Raw genomic sequence first — 18,188 nt, 5'->3', positions numbered from 1 at the left:
TTGTTGCTGTTGCTGTTATTATTGCTCTTGTTGTTGCTGCTGTTGTTGCTGCTGCTTTTGTCGTCATCATAATCGTTAGTTTCGCCCTTCTGCCGCACTCACTGGAGCTGGAACTCCCATCAGCACTCGCCGCCGCTCGCCCCTTGTGAGTTAAGAAAAACCCAGAGAATTGCTTCAACTGCTGTCTTCGAGCGTCTATCTCTCTCACTCTTGCCTTGTATGTGTGTGTGTGTTGGTTTTTATGACTCTTATCTGTTTGTTGTTGTTCCAGCAACCACACTGGCTTGCCACCCCAAACAGCAGCGCCGCTCATCAGGCACAGTGGCAGGCCACTTACCCCAACCCCGCCTCCGCTACCGCCCCCGCCCCCGCCTTATGCCACCAAGCAGTTGCTGCTCGAGCAGCTATTTTATTTTATTTTTTTCGTATTTTCCACTTTTGCATTGCATATTTCAAGGCGCAATTTTTCGTGTCAATAAAATGAAATCGATTTTTGTTGCTGCGGCTGCTGCTGCTTTGGCAATTTTATTTATTTTGCATCGATTGAAAAGGTTCAACAACTTTGTGCCACATACACACACACACACACACGCGCACGTACACACATGAGAGCACTGCATGCCTGTCACTGACAGCCGCTTGACCTGAGCCAACGAGCCGGCCCTGTGCAGAAGCCAAGTCAGCATGCAAGCTGCGATAGCCAAAATCATGGCTGCTGCTGTAAATTAAAACAAGTAAATCGTATCATTCTCAAATGAACTTGTCGACTACAGCTCGATCCGCGCCAGCCGCAAGCAGCAGCAGCGCAAATTAAAAGCGTATAAAAGTAAATTTTGGCAGCGTATTTAAAATAGAGCTCGAATACAAACAGAGCTGCCGCAGCAGCCAGCAAAACCGCCGTTATACAATGACCCAAACGGCAAAGTTGGGCGGGTGGGGCATGGAGCTAATGGCTGTGGCAGCAGCAGCAGCAGTAGCAGGAGTAGCAGGAGTTGGCGAGGGGGTCAGGCGCTGTCGTCGCTATGCAAAGCGCCACCTAACTGTCAGCGCGTTGAATGCCTGTGGCAAAAGCAGCCACATACTCACACACACACACACACGCACACACAGAGAGACAGAGGAGCACACGCATGCGGACAACAAAAACAAGAAGCGAACAGCAAACAATTTTCAGCTAACGTAAAATACTAGACAACAACAACAACAACAACAGCAGCAGCAACAACAACAGGGAAATCCCGTAGCGCCTTGAATGAATGCTTGAAATTGGTTTTTTGTATTACGAGCGCTGCCAGCAGAAAAGTATTCCAAGCACACACACACACACAGAGTGAAAGAGAGAGAGAGAGAGAGGGAAACAACAGCAATGGCTGCGGGGCAAATGGTGACAGGCAGGCAGGCAGGCAGGCGAACAGGTAACCCGAAATAAATTCGAAATAATTTGTGTAAAATAGACGACGGCAGCAGCAGTTGGGAGCGGACAGCCGCGACCTGTGGTGAAATTGCCGGCGGCAGCGTTGAGAACCTACCACAAGTAACAACAGAGCAGCAGTTGAAGAAGAAGAAGAAGAAGAAGAAGAAGAAGAAGAAGCAGCAGCAGTAGCAGGAAAACACTAAACTCGAATTCACCACGGACTGTGCAGCTCACCTTGCGTGGCTGCCCAAAAAAAAAGAAGAAGAAGAAGAAAAAGAAATAAATGTAAAGCAAGGCCAAACACGGGCAGCGTAACAGAGATAGCGCGTGTTAGTTGAAGTTAAACAGAGCGAGAGGGAACGATGCAGGGAAGCAGAGCAGTAGAGTCAGAGAGCGGTAGAGTGAGAGAGCAGAGAGTGGGAGTGGGAGAGAGAGAGAGTGCGAGCGCTTAAGCCCTGGAGGCTCATAAGCAGGCACAGATAAAGCGACTGGCATTAGCAGCTCTTGAGAAAGTTTCGCTGCGCCAAAGGCGCTAAGGTAGCTACAAACACACACACACACGCAGCTCTCAATATGTGTGTGTGTGTGTGTGTGTGTGTGTAGTTATACAAAACTGACTTGCTGACACTCTTTGGCACATTCATTTGCATTCATATTGCAGCCCAAACACATTTGAATTTGTTTTTTCATTTCATGCTCCTTTTTCCTTTTCTCTTGTGAACTAAATTTCAGATTTCCTTTTAAGCCACACAACAATCCAGGCGAAATTGAAAAAAAAAAAGAATAACAGCCGGCATAAAGTTTTCTTTTAAGATACAAACACACACACATACACACACACATACACATGCATGTGAGCGTGTGGAGAGGTAAGCAGAAGAATGACCCAAAGGTTCCTCGTAAACTCATTTCAACAAACCCAAAAGATTATAAACTAAATGCGGGAAATCCCGTTTCCGTGTGCACATCAAAATCTTTTCGGACATTCCTATTCATCTGCTCCTGGCTCTTCTTTTTCATCTTCTTTCAGTTTGCTTCTTCTTGGCTTTCCGTTCTCTTCTTAAATAGGGGCAAATATTTTGTGCTTTGTAATTTCCTATGCTCGGACTGGCAAAAATACAACATTTATACATCTATATAATGAAGCAGGGAAATAAAGCAAATACACCCACACACACACACACACACAGAGGCCAGGGGAAAGGTCAGAAAATGGAGGCAAATGCAAATAGGCGAAAACGAAGCGCAAATGGCGAATCGTGCGAAACGAAGTCTGACAAAACAGGCGAAGTTTAAATTAAAAAGACTTTGACATAAACATTTTGCCAACACACACACACACACACGCAGGGAGAAGCTGTTGTTGCTTTTGGCTTAGCTCATTGTAAGGCAACAACAGCAGCAAAGGTAGCTCGCTCTGCCATGGCCAGGCACTGCACAGTGTCACAAAGTTGTTGATAATTGCACACAAATTGTTCAGGGCAAACTTTCAGCATTCGAAAAATGTTGAAGCTATGCGGCTATACACACACATGTATCAAACTTATGTAATTGAGTAGAATGCGTGACAAAGTATACTTTAATAGAATAGAGCAAGTTTCAGGCACAGATATGCGCTGCTCTAATCAATGTTTTAATTAACTCGAAATGGACCACGCAATGTTTACATATAGTAATATGAGATGATGCTGAGAGGAGTTCAGCCAAATTTATGCGAAAGTTCGAGCATAAACTAAGCTCAAATTGCATAAAGTATAATTGAAAAGCCATACAAAAATTGAATAGGGAAAATATGATTGAAAATATATATATACAGATTTATCATAGAACTTTCCTATACAAATTATGGAATTTATAATAGATATAAAATTTAATAAAAAATATGTGAAGAAAAAAATAAAAAAAGCTTGCTTATGAAAAACTTGGAAAGTCTAATGAACAGTAAAACAAATTATAGAAAAATAAATAAAAAATAAATGAATAGATTTTCCATAATATTAAAAAATTAATAGGGCATATCAAGAAATATATTATGATAAGAAAATATTTTTAATTAAAATTAAAATTAAACTACAAATAAAACAGTACAAAATATTGCAGATAAAAAAAAAAAAAAAAATTATAATGAAAATCGATATTGAAAGCATATTACTTTAAAAATTAAAAATAAATATATACTTCAATAACATGTAATAAAAAAAAAAGAAATAAAAATAAACATAAATATCATTCACTCCATAAACTGTTGATTTAATATTTAAATAAATATACGTCGAGCAATAATCGATAAAAGCCTTTCAAATGAAAAATGTCGAAAACAAAGTGAGAATGGAGTGGAGCGTCGACTTATTATATAAAGTACTATTGCCATCGAGGCATAAATAAAAATGTGGAAAGCACACACACATATAATACAAACATACGATGTGGATTAAAGTGGGGCATGTGGTGTTCAAGTGTCCATGTGTGCGTGTGTGTGTGTGTGTGCTGAGGGGAGGCTGAAGTATGGGCAGCTTATACAGTCAGTTAAATTTGCTGTGATACGAGTGTTAACCACTTAATTTTCCGTTTCATTGAAAAGGCATATTAAAAGGGATATGCCAATAAGTACCAAGCGATGACTACACACACACTCACACACACATAGATACACACACACATACAGGCACATGTGACTCGTTTATTTCTTTTGGCAAACAAATTAACTTGACTGTCAACCGCAAAATCACAACAGATGCAGTAGGCACTCAATCACAGTGCGAGTATTTGTGCCGCTTCGAGTGCTACATGCCTGTGTGTGCGTGTGTGTGTGTGTGAAAAACTAAAGCGGCTGCCGACCCCTTTTATGTTTATATGTACATATGTACACACATATATATATGCACACTTGTCTTTCTCTCACTCTGCCACTCCCACACACTCTCTCTCTTTCTCTCTGCCTCTCTCTGAGCAAGGGGCTGTAATTCTGGCGATAAAAAACACTTTTTATGCCTCTGGTCCCCTGCTCATAATATGACAGCGCTCAGCCCGCAGAGGCAGACACTCAATATCAATAGCGCTTTATTTACGTTAAAAATCAGGCTACACACACACACACACACACAGAGAGCTCTCGAATACGCCCGCTAGGACGCATAAACAATTTTGTAGCATACTTTCGAGCGCGTTCTTTTTTTTCCCCCTCTTTTGGCAGTTGCTTTTGACTTTGCTTTTTGACCATATTCGCACAAGTATTTTATTTTTTTGGCGCTTTATTTATTTGCCAATACGTCAGCGAGTGTCTCTGTGTGTGTGTGTGTGTGTGTGTGTGTGTGTGTGTGTGTTTGTGCGAGTCTTTGAATCGGACAGTTTTTGCAAAAAATATATAGAAGAGCAAAGCAAAATAAAAAGCATACATAGAAATTGAATGGAAACGCCCCCACGGCAGCCATGAGGCTTTCAATTCTAGTAAATTTATGATGCTGTGTGTGTGTGTGTGTGTGTGTGTGTGTATGTGGGTTATGTATAGGTGTGTGCGTGTGTAGTCTTTGGTTGCGCACATGACCCTGGCGACAGGAGTTGTTTGCTGCTTGGTTGCGCATACGACACGTTCGACCATAATTCTGGGCAGCAGCAGCAACAGCAACATTTAATAATAAAATAAAATATGTATATAGTGCCATAGCGTAACAGGCTTAAAGAGCCAGAGCGAGAGAGAAGCATTGCATATAATCAAATTTAACGCCCGACTAGTCGTCAAGTGGCCAAAAGTGGCCAAAAGGTTGTTACAATTTATGTAGATTAAGAAATCCAAATAATCGTATAGAGTATATAGTATGCATGGGCACACTGACTGTGCAGAGTGGCCTATCGATAGGCACTTATCGATGATGCGCGCGTACAGACGCCGCATTAATCAATCGAGCGCACAAATCAGCGCTTAACTGCCAATTCAGTTTAATGGCAGCTCATATCGGCTGCCTGATGCTGGGGCTGCCTGAGCTGACCGAAAGGGAAAAACAAAGTGGAGCACTTCATTCACGCCCTCTAGCCGTGCTCGGTTCAAACTGGTTGGCAAAGTGTCATTACATTGCTTGGCTGCAGCGGCACACGCATTCACTAACAATTTGTCTAGCTGTCTCTGTGTGTGTGTGTGCTAGTGTGTGTGTGTCTGCGAGTCATTGTCGCATACAAGTGGCATATAATGTGCCATGCCATGCACTGCATGCCGCATGCCGAGACATGAAGATATTTTTGTAGCCGCTGCTGTTGCTGCGGCTGTGGCTGCTGCTGTTGTTGTTGTTGTTATTGTTGTTGTTGTGTCTGTGGCACACTTGAAATATTTAAACGATAAAGCAGCAAAGGCATGTGCATGTGTATGGGTGTACTTGTGCCTAATAGAACCCTAGTGACAAAGGCATTAGCACACACACACACACACACACACACGCGCGCGCTTGGCGAGTGCGGGAGACATTGAGTTTTGGCTCGTTGGCTTGGCTTTGGCCATTAACTTTTTGCCACAGCTGCGCAGAGCTGGCAAATTTTAACCACAAAGCAGCGCAGTTTAATAGAGCCGCCCACGTTGCCAACTCACTTGCATGCAACAACAGCCAAACATGTGTGGCGTCTGAAAACAACAACAACAGCAACAGCAACAACAACAACAGCAGCAGCAGCAGGCAAAACATGGCATTGAGTGCGTCGCTGTGGGCGTGTAAGCGCGGATGTGTGTGTGAGTGTGTTTGCATGTGACAGGGCAACAAATACAATTACAGTTGACACCAAGCACATACTTACACACACACGCACACACACACACACACATAGATAAACATGACTCGCAGGCACTATGCGACACAGCGCATATAACATTATATTATTAAGTGCCACAGCAACTCTATACACGCGTGTGTGTGTGTGTGTGTGTGCGTGTGTGACAGGCTTAACGAGAGGGAGGCACAACATAGTGCGTTGGCTCCTTTTTGCCATGGACACGCGAGCCAAAATGCCAAAGGCAAGCCAAGGAAAACAGCTCAGAGCAACAACAACAACAACAGCAACAGCAAAAAATATGCCCAACTTTCAACTGTTTTTCCAAGAGGAAAACCCAAAGTTCATCAACAACAGAAACAGCAAAGAAGAAGAAGAAGAAACAACAACAACAACAACAAACTAATGAAGTCTACTAAACGCACGCAGCTCAATCAGAAATCAAATTAAAGCGGAATAAAGTGAAAAAGCTTTAAAAAAATTGCAAATATATTCCAAATATATTTTTCTTCTTCTTTATTCACACAAATTGCATATGGAAATGCGAACTTTGAGTTGCTGTATATATGTATATATATGAAGAAGAAAAAATGAAAGCATTAAAAATAATTTATGCCGAAGCTTTTTTCGTGTTTGGAAAATGCAAATGTATTTTCCGCTCGGCTTATAACAGAATTGTAAAAAGATAATAATAACAATAATAGAAATCAAATCAAATCAAATATAAAATTTAAAAACAGTAATTAGAAATAATTGAATAAATAAATAAAAGAAATAATATTAAAAACAAAGTTAAAAAGTAAAATTGATATTAATTAAATTTTATTAAAAATGAATTTAAAAATAATAATATTTTGTAAATAGTATGCAATGCGCCAAATGGATTTTTTTTTATTTAAATATTAATTTAATATTATTTAATATTAATTAAACTAACTTTAAAGGTTGATTAAATTATTCTCTTACATATTTATCTATATATAAATATATATATAAGGCTAGGCTTTGGGCTGACATAAATTCAGCTGAAGAGGCCATTGCAGTATTACATACCCAGCATTACTTAGCCATTTAGTTAGCTCTATAAAAATCTCTGAGATTCATTTGATTACAATTTAATGCTAGACAACAAAAGTAATCAAGTCAACTATTAACTCAAGTTATTTAATAATTTATCAAATTAAAGTTTGAAACTTTTGCCCGAGTCTATGGCAGCGCTAAAAGTTCAGCTTCACCCGCAGCACTTGGGCTGCATTGCCAGTCAGTTTAACATTCAGTTGAGCATTTGAGCTGCTTTGCAAGTCAGCCTCAATGCAAGTCGAGTTTCAATTTATCAATAAATAATTGCCGTAAAAGTTGCTCAGAAACACAAGCCTTGATGCAACAATCAATTCGCATAGATTAAGGGCTGAATAGTAGTTGTATAATTAACTAGCTTAGTTAACATCAACTTGAGCTCCATTTGTTAAATTTACCATGTACTTGGCATAGAATATGAATGCTGAATGCATGTGGAATGCTGCCTGCGCTCACTGTCCAGGCATCTCAACAATTCAATTCTTATTTATGCGTCTGCCTGTCTGACTAACTGTCTGTCTCTCTGTCCATGTGTCCTCTCTCTCTCTCTCCCTCTCTCTCGCTCTCTGTGTGTTTATAAATTTCATTATCTGCAAACGCGCTCGTAAAACTCAATTTCTGTTGCAGCATAGCTCAAACTTTACTTCCAGCTTTACTTGGACACATTGGAGTCTTTCACTCTCTCTCTCTCTCTCTCTCTCTCTCTCTCTCTGTTCTCTTTGCTCTTTACTTTATCCCATTTGGCCAGCCATATTTTTGTTGCTTTGCATGAATGTGCAAATAAAATTTAATTTAATAGCGAGTTTTATGTCACAAATATTGCGCTTCACTTGACACAGCCAGACCGCCCTCTCGCCTTCACCCCCTCTCTGAACCACGCCCACTCACCACACACATATGCATGGGCCACACATCGCCCGCTTTTATGACCCTTAAATGGAGTTTGCTGTTTCATTTTTTTGTTGCAATCCGGAACTGCTATTCGATTTGACAAACTCCCCCGTCTCGCTGATAGCCAAAAGGGATTTGGGGAATACGACGGATGACGATGACGCGACGCTGTGCGTATTAACGTGTCAGCGTGAGGGGGCGTGAGCTGGATGGGATCTGGAGCTGGACAATCGAAGGGGAGTGGGAGTGGGTGTGGGAGTGAGGGCAAGCCGCAGTCAAATGCTGGCGGGCAACCAAAGTGAATCAAATGAATGCATTTTACTGGCATTTTCCCCATTTAAATGCTACTCTAAGCTAGAGGCTTACGGCTGAAATGTATTTACTCTCAAGTGGAGCTCAAGTGGCGACAAAGAGCTGGAGAGAGCTGGACATGAAGAGAGAGGGAGAAAGAGACGGAGGGAGCTGAGGTAAGCAAGAGTTGCGAAGAAAAGCCAAGCAAGCGAAAACTATGCCAATTGAAAAATAAGCCAAACGAGAAATGCTTAAAAAAAAGAAAAGAAATATGGAAAATGTGAGTGGAGCAAGGGGGAGGAAGGGGGCGACGGCGAAGGGTTTCAGGCAGCCAGGCAAAATGCAATATTGCGATTTTATAACACAAATTGCTTATAATCACCCAAAAGCAACAACAACAGCAACAGCAGGAGCAGGAGCAGCAGGAGCAGGAGCAACTACCATAGCAGCAGCAGCAGCAGTAAAAGGCCAAAACGGAAATGCACGTTGTAATAGCCTGGAAGTGGGCGTGGCCCGTGGGCGTGTGTACTGAAATTGGACTGGTGGGCGGACAGAGGGGGGAGGGGAGGGGTTGCATGCATAGCAGCAGCTGCTGCGTTAACTGTGCCACGGGTCGCCATTTTCCATGGGAATGGCATAAAAATCATATTTCCGTTTTATTATTTGCTGTTAATGAAAATGCAAATAAAATTGGATTTTCCGTGCGGGCACAAAAACGCCAGCTAAATAATAATAAAAAAAAAAAAAATAGAAAAAAAAACAGCATACCGAAATGCTGCTCTGCAGTCAAGCGGCTCGAGCTGGGCGCGGGGGCGGTGGGCGGTGTGTGGTGTGTGGTGGGCGTGACATGGGCCTGGTGAGCAGGCAAAATGCTCCAAATGTATTTCCTGGCGCACATTTCAAATAAACATTTTGGTTATCATCGTTTTCAACCACCCACACGTCCCTCTCCCTCCCTCTCCCTCTCCCTCTCTCCCCTCGTTTGTTCGCTCTCGTTAAAAGCAAAAATTTAAAAGCGAATATTTCTACAGCTCTCTCTCTCTCTCTCTCTCTCTGTGTGTGCTTAGAATTAATTGGGTCACGTAATTAGCAGCTTGTTTGTACGCTCCTTTTTATACGTGTAGTCCTAGTCGTAGCCGAAATTTGATTATTTGCATTTAGTCAGTGAATTCCATTTCGTTTTTTTTTTTTTTCTTTTTTTGCGGCAGAGCCAGGCAACTTGTCACCCGAATTGTTTGCTAACCGAAATGTTCTCAAATCCCCAGTCGTCAATCTCACGAATTACATGACTCATTTCCTTCTTTTTTCGGCCTGTGATTTTCATGCTGCTGCTGTTGCTTCTTGTTCATTTTTAAATTTCCTGTTTCTCAGCCAGCAGAGAAGCGTGACAGCAATGCGAAATGTGCCAGGAGTCGTGCCTCTTAGCTAGCAATTGTATATTTATTTAAATGATATGTATGTTTTCTATGATTAGATGCCTGCACGATCAACAGTGGGCGTTATGTGTGTGAGCCTCGAGGCAATCGAGTGAATTATCAATCAGATCATTGAGATCAATAGGAACAGGCTTGCCAATGCACTGTCATAAACAGAGGCATAAGGAGAATCAGAGACAGCGAGAGAGAGAGAGAGAGAGAGAGAGAGAGAGAGAGAGAGAGAGAGAGAGAGAGAGAAAGAGAGAGAGAGAGAGGGAGAGAGAGAGAGAGAAAGAGAGTTAGAGAGACCATGAACATGAACATGAGCAGCCAACACGCAAAACTCTCGAATTTTCTGTGGCTCTTACTCAATACTTTTCCACTTAAACTAATAAATTGTCAAGCTCCTCAGAGCATTTATATATATATTTGAAATCTTAAGGATTTATGTTGTATTTTGTTTTTAATTTTTGAACAAGACGCTGTAACTTATTAAAAAAAAAAAATAATAAAATAAATAAATAAAATGAATAAAAAGTAATAAAAAAAATTGTTATATATAATAATATGAAATTACTTACACAATACTAAAATAATGCAAATTTTTATTAAAATAAATAATGCAAAAAATTATTAAAATTTATTAATTTTTAAAAATACTTTAATGAAATAAAATTCGTTTTTCATAAAAGAAATTTGTGCTTTGCACTCATAGCTAATCAATCAGTCAATCAATCAACTTATATTAAGCACCATTACATATAAGATAAAAGAAATATTGATATTTCATACATGAAAGAAAACTCTCATAGCGAAACATCAACTGCGACTGCAACTTAGTCTATCAAAGAAATCTAGGAGCAAGAGTTCCTTTAATTGCAAGAGTCATCAGTGTAACCAATGGATTGCTCTTTGTCTATGTGGAGAGTGCAATGGCAACTGCTTGAAGTGAGCTGCATTCGATCGTTGCATCTCAGTCAGAAGACGAATGGACTCAGCCAATCAGAGGTAGCTCCCACAATTTCAATGCCTCCTTCTGCTCAGGCCTTAGCTATACATCGAATACAAACTTGGCTTGTTCGGAGGCATAAAAGCGAAGCAATGAACGTAAGCCAAAGGCACCAAGAGCCGGTGCTGAATTATGAGTAAGTTTTATTTTTATTTGAACTCTAATATAATAACTAAATGTAACTATAATCTGTACTCCCTGCCTAACTTACTTCAAAGAGGACAAGAGAATACACCCATAACATCCATTCCTTTTCAACATGCAAGTAATTCCTCAACTCGGCATCCCATGCTCTTAGCAAGAGCAGACTATCAATACATTTACATTTAATCAATGATTAAAAATTGATATTAAAAGTGAATAAACACAATAAAAGAAGAGTTGATCAGGTTGATCTATTGAATATACACTTTCAAGACAAGCTCTTCAAGAACTCTCCACTCTAATTTATTTCGCAATATCCATCAATTTAATCTCTAATGTGAGTTCCATTAGGAAACTGTTTAGCAGCAAGAAGCAATTCACGGCACAGCTCCGGATGGCGTTGGGATAGCCATTAGCTATTCTAGAGTAGCCTAGGCTGGGCATATGGCCACGGGAGGACTTGGGTGGCAGTGCTACATTTGTATGCAGCGGGCAAATAATTGATTCATTTATTCATTCATTCGTGTGCCGCATCATCATTTATCTATTCGGTTATTTATCAGCTTCAGTTCAACTCGTTCTCTCTCACTCCCACTTTCTCTGTCTCTCTCTCGACACTCGACTGATGGCTAATGACACCATCGATAATGATGCTCCACGACAGCGACGTTCGCCCAAGCCCAAACGAAATGGCATACGAAATCTGGCCAAAAACAATTCGCGTGGAAAAGTCAAGACGAGATTCATTCTCTCAGCAACGTATGCAACGAGTTTGTCGGCTACACCTTCCAGCTGCCGGTGGCAACGTGACTCGAGCGATTGAATAGTGGCATGCGGCTCAAATGAAATCAGCCACGGGCTGAACTAGTGAGCCCTATGCCACGGCACAGGGGAGTCCGGCTCCATGCCCTGCCCGACCACTTGAGCAAATAATGCATGCGGCACGTGGACAGTGGGAGCCAAATGTGCGGCTGCCGGCGAAGTGGGTGGGGCGCCATCACATCACAGCAACAAGGAAAGTCGTTCAGGCTTAGTCAACAAAATGCCAAATTCAAGCACCTGCCACAAGTTTCAGTTTGGCACGTTGTCGCTGCACGTCCCGAACAGTGCCTGGGCCCATGCTCCTGCGGCATTCACGTTCACGTTCTCAAACTCTGCTTGCTATACCGTATTCCTAATACGTATATGCCTACACACACACACACATGCACACACTCATGTACAGCTGCTTATGGCGACGTGCAATACAAACAAACCAGACGAATCGGACGAACTTTTATTTTCAGCTTGAGCAGCTTCCTTCAGCGCAGCGCAGCTCAGCGCGACGCAGGCTATCATCAAGGCGGCCCGCGTCCACCCACTTTTGGCAGCTACTGTTTGCATTAGCTGAACGCCATGCCACCGCACTGCGCCTCCCCCTAGTTACCGTTAGCAGGTCCACCCTTTCTCTCTACTTTTTTTTTTCTTTTCGCCCCCTTTTGTAGCTGGGCAAAATGGCGACGTGGCGTTAGCTTGCCACTCTCGCTCTCTCTCTCTCTCTCTCCCACCCACCCTCTCTCTCTCACTCTCGTTCTCTTGTTCGCTTTTTCTACTTGGCACTTCAAACGCAAAACTTGTACCGTAAAAATGTAGAGTGTGTGTGTGTTTGTGTGTGTGTGTGTGTGTGTGTGTGTGCCTTCGTTCGTTTGTTCTACACCGATTTCGCTATTTATCCTCGCCAAATGTATTTTAATTATACTCCTCTTTCGAGAATATTCTAATTGAATGGGAGGGACGCGGTAGCCTAATAAATGGAGAATATGCATACACATACACATACATATATGTATATATGGATGTACTTTTCCTTGATCAAATCAGTTTATAGAGTCTATTTCACAGAATCATATACCTCACTGGCTCTATCGAACTCTCTGTCTCTTTCTCTTTCTCTCTCTCTCTCTCTCTCTCTCTCTCTCTCTCTGTTCTATCTCTTGCTTGTTCGCGCTACCTATCTCTCACACTCTGATCTGCCTCTGTCTTTTATTGTAATGTGAAAGAATATGTAGCTAAATGATTTTCTTCTTGTCTCCCTTTTTTTCTATGCCAGCTTATCTCTTTCTTTCCGTCTCACTCCATCTCAGGTCACCTTCTCCTTGTCTCTATACCTCTCTATGTATTTCTATATATTCTATAGAGATCCGTATATATCTCTATCTCTCTCTCTGTCTATCACAAATGCCATACTTCTAAGCTCTTTTCTTTTTCTTCGTTTTCTCTACATCTCTCCTTCTGGAATTCTCTAGATTTACATGTGTCTTTCTTTCGCTATCTCTATCCATATATCTTTCTTTCCCTTTCTCTCTCTCTCTCCTGTCTCTGTCTGCCAAACTCTCTCTCCCTTCCCATATAGCTTTAGCTTAAGTATTTATCTTATCTCTGTCTATCTAACATTCTCTTCCTCTCTCTCTCTTTGTCACTAAATTTATTTGGTTTCTTGTTGTTTTTCCATTTTCTGATCATCAGATAAATCAATTAGTTAATAGTTCAGAGCCCAAGCTATTGTCTCACATTTAGGGTAGGGTATTTAATTGTCGTCAGGCACAGAGAAACAATTATGTTGCTTATCTTGTCGTGTCATTCGGTTCGTTTACTCAGCGTCACCTTGCCCGCCCTCCCCTACTTTGTCCCTCGCCACGACCTGCACCTTTGGCTTTGCTTTCGCATTTCGTTTGCTTCATTTGTTTAATTGTGTGACTCATCAGCCGAATCGTCATTCGCAGCAGCAACATGATGATTATGAAGGCTGGCAGCAGCAGCACAGGACAGGGGGCCGGAGAGACGACGACGACATCGACTTGGGCTTAGCTGAAGAGCCGTCACCCAGCGTCTGCCGCAGGACAAGTGTTGTTGACCCATGCGAGCGGAAGGGGGCGGGCTCAGAGTAGCACACAAGCGGCAGCAATTGCAAAAGTTCTTGCCACCAATACCGTTTCAATAGCGTCTTATTCCAGTGCAGCACAAAAGAACACGACGACAAATGACAGAGGAAGAGAGGAAAAAAATAAAACGAGCTCTATTCTATTTTTATGGCCTATGCCTCGGGCAGGACGGCCGGTGCAGGGATTGCGGCTATGTAGCTGACTTGGCTTTAGCTCTGGCTTGCGCCTCGGCTTTGGCTATGACATTAGCCTAAAACAAAGCCAGTGCGCTTGGCTGGCTGGGTGTCCGAGCAGGAGCAGGAGCAGCAGCAGGAGCAGGAGCAGCCGGGGGAGGAGGAAGCGGATTGGGGTCGGGGTTAGCGCCTTTGTGTCAACGTTGAAATGAACAAAATGCATAATCGAAAAAATCATTGAAGCGTTAACGCTTTGTAACTGGATATGGGTTCAGATATGATAAAGGGAAGACTCTGACTGACTAACTGGCAGCAGGCTACGAGCATGGCAAACACACACACACACACACAGAAAAGCAGAAAAAGCGCTGCACAAAGGCAGCAGGAGCAGGGGTCGACGGGGGCCACAAAATAAGAAGACAAATAAAGCGAAGCAAATGGCGCAACGAATTCAAAGCCAAACCAAAACGAAAACCTAACGAAACCAAACGAATCGAAACGAGTCGCGTCGCGTCGAGGCGAGTCGAGGCGAGTCGAGTTGAGGCGAGCTAAGAATTCGAATTGTGGCTGAAGGACATAGCCAAAGCAAAGGCTAAAGCCAGGGCAGGCAAGGGCGAAAAGAAAAGGCAAAAGGATTTCAGGCACTGGCACTGGAAATAGAAAGGAAGTGGGGTCACTGCACACTCACATATGTGCCAATGTGTGTGTGTGTGTGTGTGTGTGTGTGTGTGTGGCAGTCTGTCTGTCTGCCTGCCTGCCTGTTTGCCTGTGGGCTAGTGGGTGGTGTATGGGCGGTGTGCATGAACTGTGACACCACATTTTATGAATGTGCACGAACAGCAAAAGACGACAACAACAACAGCTGCAACAACAACAACAACAACAACAACAATGTGGATGTCAATGTGGACGAGGACAATCGTCAGTGAGGCAGCAAACGACAACGCTGCTGACCAAGTTGTTTGGCATTGCCAAGCCTGATAAATGCTAACAGGCACCACCACCGCCACCACTAGCCGGGGCTAGTGGCTATACAGAAGGAGCAGGCCGAGAGGGGGCGTTGGCCAGATGAGCTGCAAGTGCTGTGCCAGTGACTAAGTGCATGCAATAAATGCGAGCGTCCGGCCAGCCATGATTAAATGCAAACGCAAAGGAGCACGGCCAGCGAGCAGGAGCAGCAGGAGCAGCAGCAGCAGGAGCCAGTCGATATTGATAGCAACAGCAACAAGAACAACAACTAGTTGAAGGCAAACCACGCATTAACTGCAGCCCAGTTTATTTCATTCTTTTTTCTCTCCTCTCCCCTCTCTCTCTCTCTTTCTCTTTCTGTTTTTTTTTAAATCGTTGGTAAATGGTTCTCCATTCGATATATCCGAGCAGCTCAAATTGTGCACTTTTGCTCATCATTAGCGGTGGCCAGGCAGCAAATGCTTTATATGCCACATCTATATATAGATGACATGTGTCTGTGTATGTGTGTGTGTGTGCGTGTGTGTGAGTGTGTGTGATATGTGGTCAACATCACTTAAAGCAAAGCTGCTTAACAACTAGCTGCTGTTAAGCACGGGCATAACAAATGCTTAAGTGATGAGAAATTCATGAATGGTACGAGCTTAATATACTCAATGTATTCAATATACTCAATGTACTCAAAATACTCATATTTCTAGTGTTTCTTTAAGAACATTCTCTGAGGTTAACAGATCTCCCATAGTGATATAAAATAGATGCATATGAGAATATCATCCCAATCTATCGTACTTCAATCCAGATAATCAAACGTAGCAAAATCTATAAAGTCTAGGTAGTTCAGATGTCAGGAACAACTAATGAGAAAGTGGTTAAGCATATATATAAGACAATCAATTCATAGTTAGCCTCTGAATGCTGTTTAACAATAGTTTAGTCAATATTTGAATATGAGAATATCATCCCAATCAATCGTTCATCTATTAAGATAATCATACGTAGCAGAATCTATGAAGTCTAGGTAGTTCAAATATATAGAAGACAATAAATATATAGAAGACAATCAATTATTATTTAGTCTCTGATTGCTCTTTAACAATAGTTTGGTCAATATTTAATTGAAGCAGCTCAACTGGAGCAAGTGCTGTAAAATTCAATCACACGACTAAATCATAGCTCATAATGGCAAATAAAGATATATATAAAGATATATATTATATATATAAAGATATATATTATATTATATATATATATTTAGGCAGAATTTCTAATTATTGTGAGGAAAAGTCACTGAGAAAGTAGTGCGACTTTCAAGTCCATCAACAATCTGAATTCTCCAGAAGCTAGTGGAAAAGTGTCACATGATTCATATCTCTGATAGGTCTATATGTATATACAGTTGATAAGATATAAAACTTTACAATAATATTTAGAATATATATTTTAAAAATAATTTTAAATGAATAATAGGATTAACATGTTGTGTTATTAGTTTGGGAGAACGTGATGTTGGCGTAGGGCTGTAAACAGAATTCTGTTAAGAGCATAACTGGTGATGTGGAAGAGGAGCCTGTCCTTAACAGTAGATGTTAAATATATTACTAGTTATTCTTAGTTGACTCATACAAAGAAATACCAAACAACTTCTTTAAACTCTTTTTCAATCTTAGAGCACGAAGTCAGAATTATTAGGCAGCCCTAGTCTGATTCAGATGCAAAATAACCAAGTGAAAGATGAGTGATTCATGTGACAAGAGTCATAAAGAGCCAATGCGACTACAAACTCGAATTGATGCTGGGGAATGTTATCAAAGCAAGACCAAGCTGGCTACAAGAGCTACTCAAAGGCTTGAGTGAGTCATGGGGGAATTACGAAGCGGCTACAAGCCAGAAATCATAAGTTATATAATCAGCGGATGATTCCAACTAAGTGAACCTCGGCCCACTGCTCGTGAGTGGTGCAAAGTGGTGCAAAACTCATGGCGATGCAGCAATTAAGAACTCTATGTGGTTAGCAAGCAACGGCAGCTAGTCTCAAGCCATACGATTCATAATGCGCATTAAAACAATTGCGAGTGGGGGCCGGCTGGAACGAGTTTAGTTGAATTGCAGTAAACATGGCCGGGGAGCTGTGCGTTCCACGAATTGACAGCCGACAGTTTTGTGCCGACAATCAAATGGTCAACAGCAGACCACAACCCCCCTCCCTCCCTTTCTCCACCCCCTCTCCTAACCATTACTGAGCTGAAAGTACTTGAATATAGACGGCGAGGACTTTGTATGGGTTGTGCGAGCAGCGGGCTTCAGGCTCTCGATAGACGCGGACGGCTCTTTGGGCCTGGTCATATTGCACACTGCGCCTCGCATGAGTCAGAGAAGCGCGTGCGACGAGTCCTTTCAAGCAATATATATATAAATATATATATATATATACAAAATACAAAGGACGCAAAAAAATAGAAAACTGAAAACAACTGGAAAATACGTGAAGCCAACCACTGGCAATGCAACTTGTACGTAAGCAACCACCGACAACCACCGTCAACAGCCACAAAAAAAAGAGAGAGAGCACAAAAAAAAAAGCCTGGCGATGCGTTGGCTCTGATAACGCGCACGGCAAATGTTGACGGCTCGCTGACGAGCGACGTGTGGGAGTTGCTGTGGTGCAGCCGTGCGAGTGGGAGGAGGTGGGGTTGCTGGTGGTGTCGTTGTGAATATGGATGGATACAGTGCCTGCAAATGGTCGGCCAGCAGTGACAGCTAGAGGCCTCTGCCCTGGGTCACTACTCATAAATTGCTGGCAACAAAGACCAGCATGAATAGCGGCATTAAGGTATCAGGCAACACAGACACACACACACACACACAGAGACAACAGAAAGAGAGGGAGAGAGAGAGAGAGAGACACGGCAAAGGATATTCAGCTAGGCGAACATTGCAAGGCAAAACAAATTGCAAGCAGCACACACAAAACAAGCTAGCCAGTGTGGGTGGTTGGGTGGTGGGGTGGTGCGGTGGTGCGGTGGTGCGTTGAGCGGGTGGGTGGTTAGAGAACCTGAAACGGTTGCAGCAGCTGGCCAACTTATAAATCAGCTTAGTGTGTTGGCAGCCCTTAAAAACTAGCACTCTTGC

The 18,188-nt window shown here is 42.2% G+C and overlaps 1 protein-coding gene and 1 long non-coding RNA gene across 15 annotated transcripts in view; both read right to left on the bottom strand.

Moving 5' to 3' along the window:
- Nucleotides 1-18,188, bottom strand: part of LOC149090638 (uncharacterized) — a 194,102-nt gene that overhangs the window by 40,488 nt on the left and 135,426 nt on the right. The window lies entirely within an intron of this gene.
- The window catches only part of Appl (amyloid-beta-like protein), a 61,371-nt gene that overhangs the window by 40,488 nt on the left and 2,695 nt on the right, over nt 1-18,188 (bottom strand). The gene's annotated exons all lie outside the window — the stretch shown is intronic.

The sequence above is a fragment of the Drosophila navojoa genome, chromosome X (genome assembly GCF_054131105.1).
Source record: "Drosophila navojoa isolate 15081-1374.11 chromosome X, UAZ_NAV_1.0, whole genome shotgun sequence".
NCBI classification, from domain to species: Eukaryota; Metazoa; Arthropoda; class Insecta; order Diptera; family Drosophilidae; genus Drosophila; species Drosophila navojoa.
Note: the sequence above shows the minus strand (reverse complement) of the source record. Positions and strands in the feature narration are given on the sequence as shown.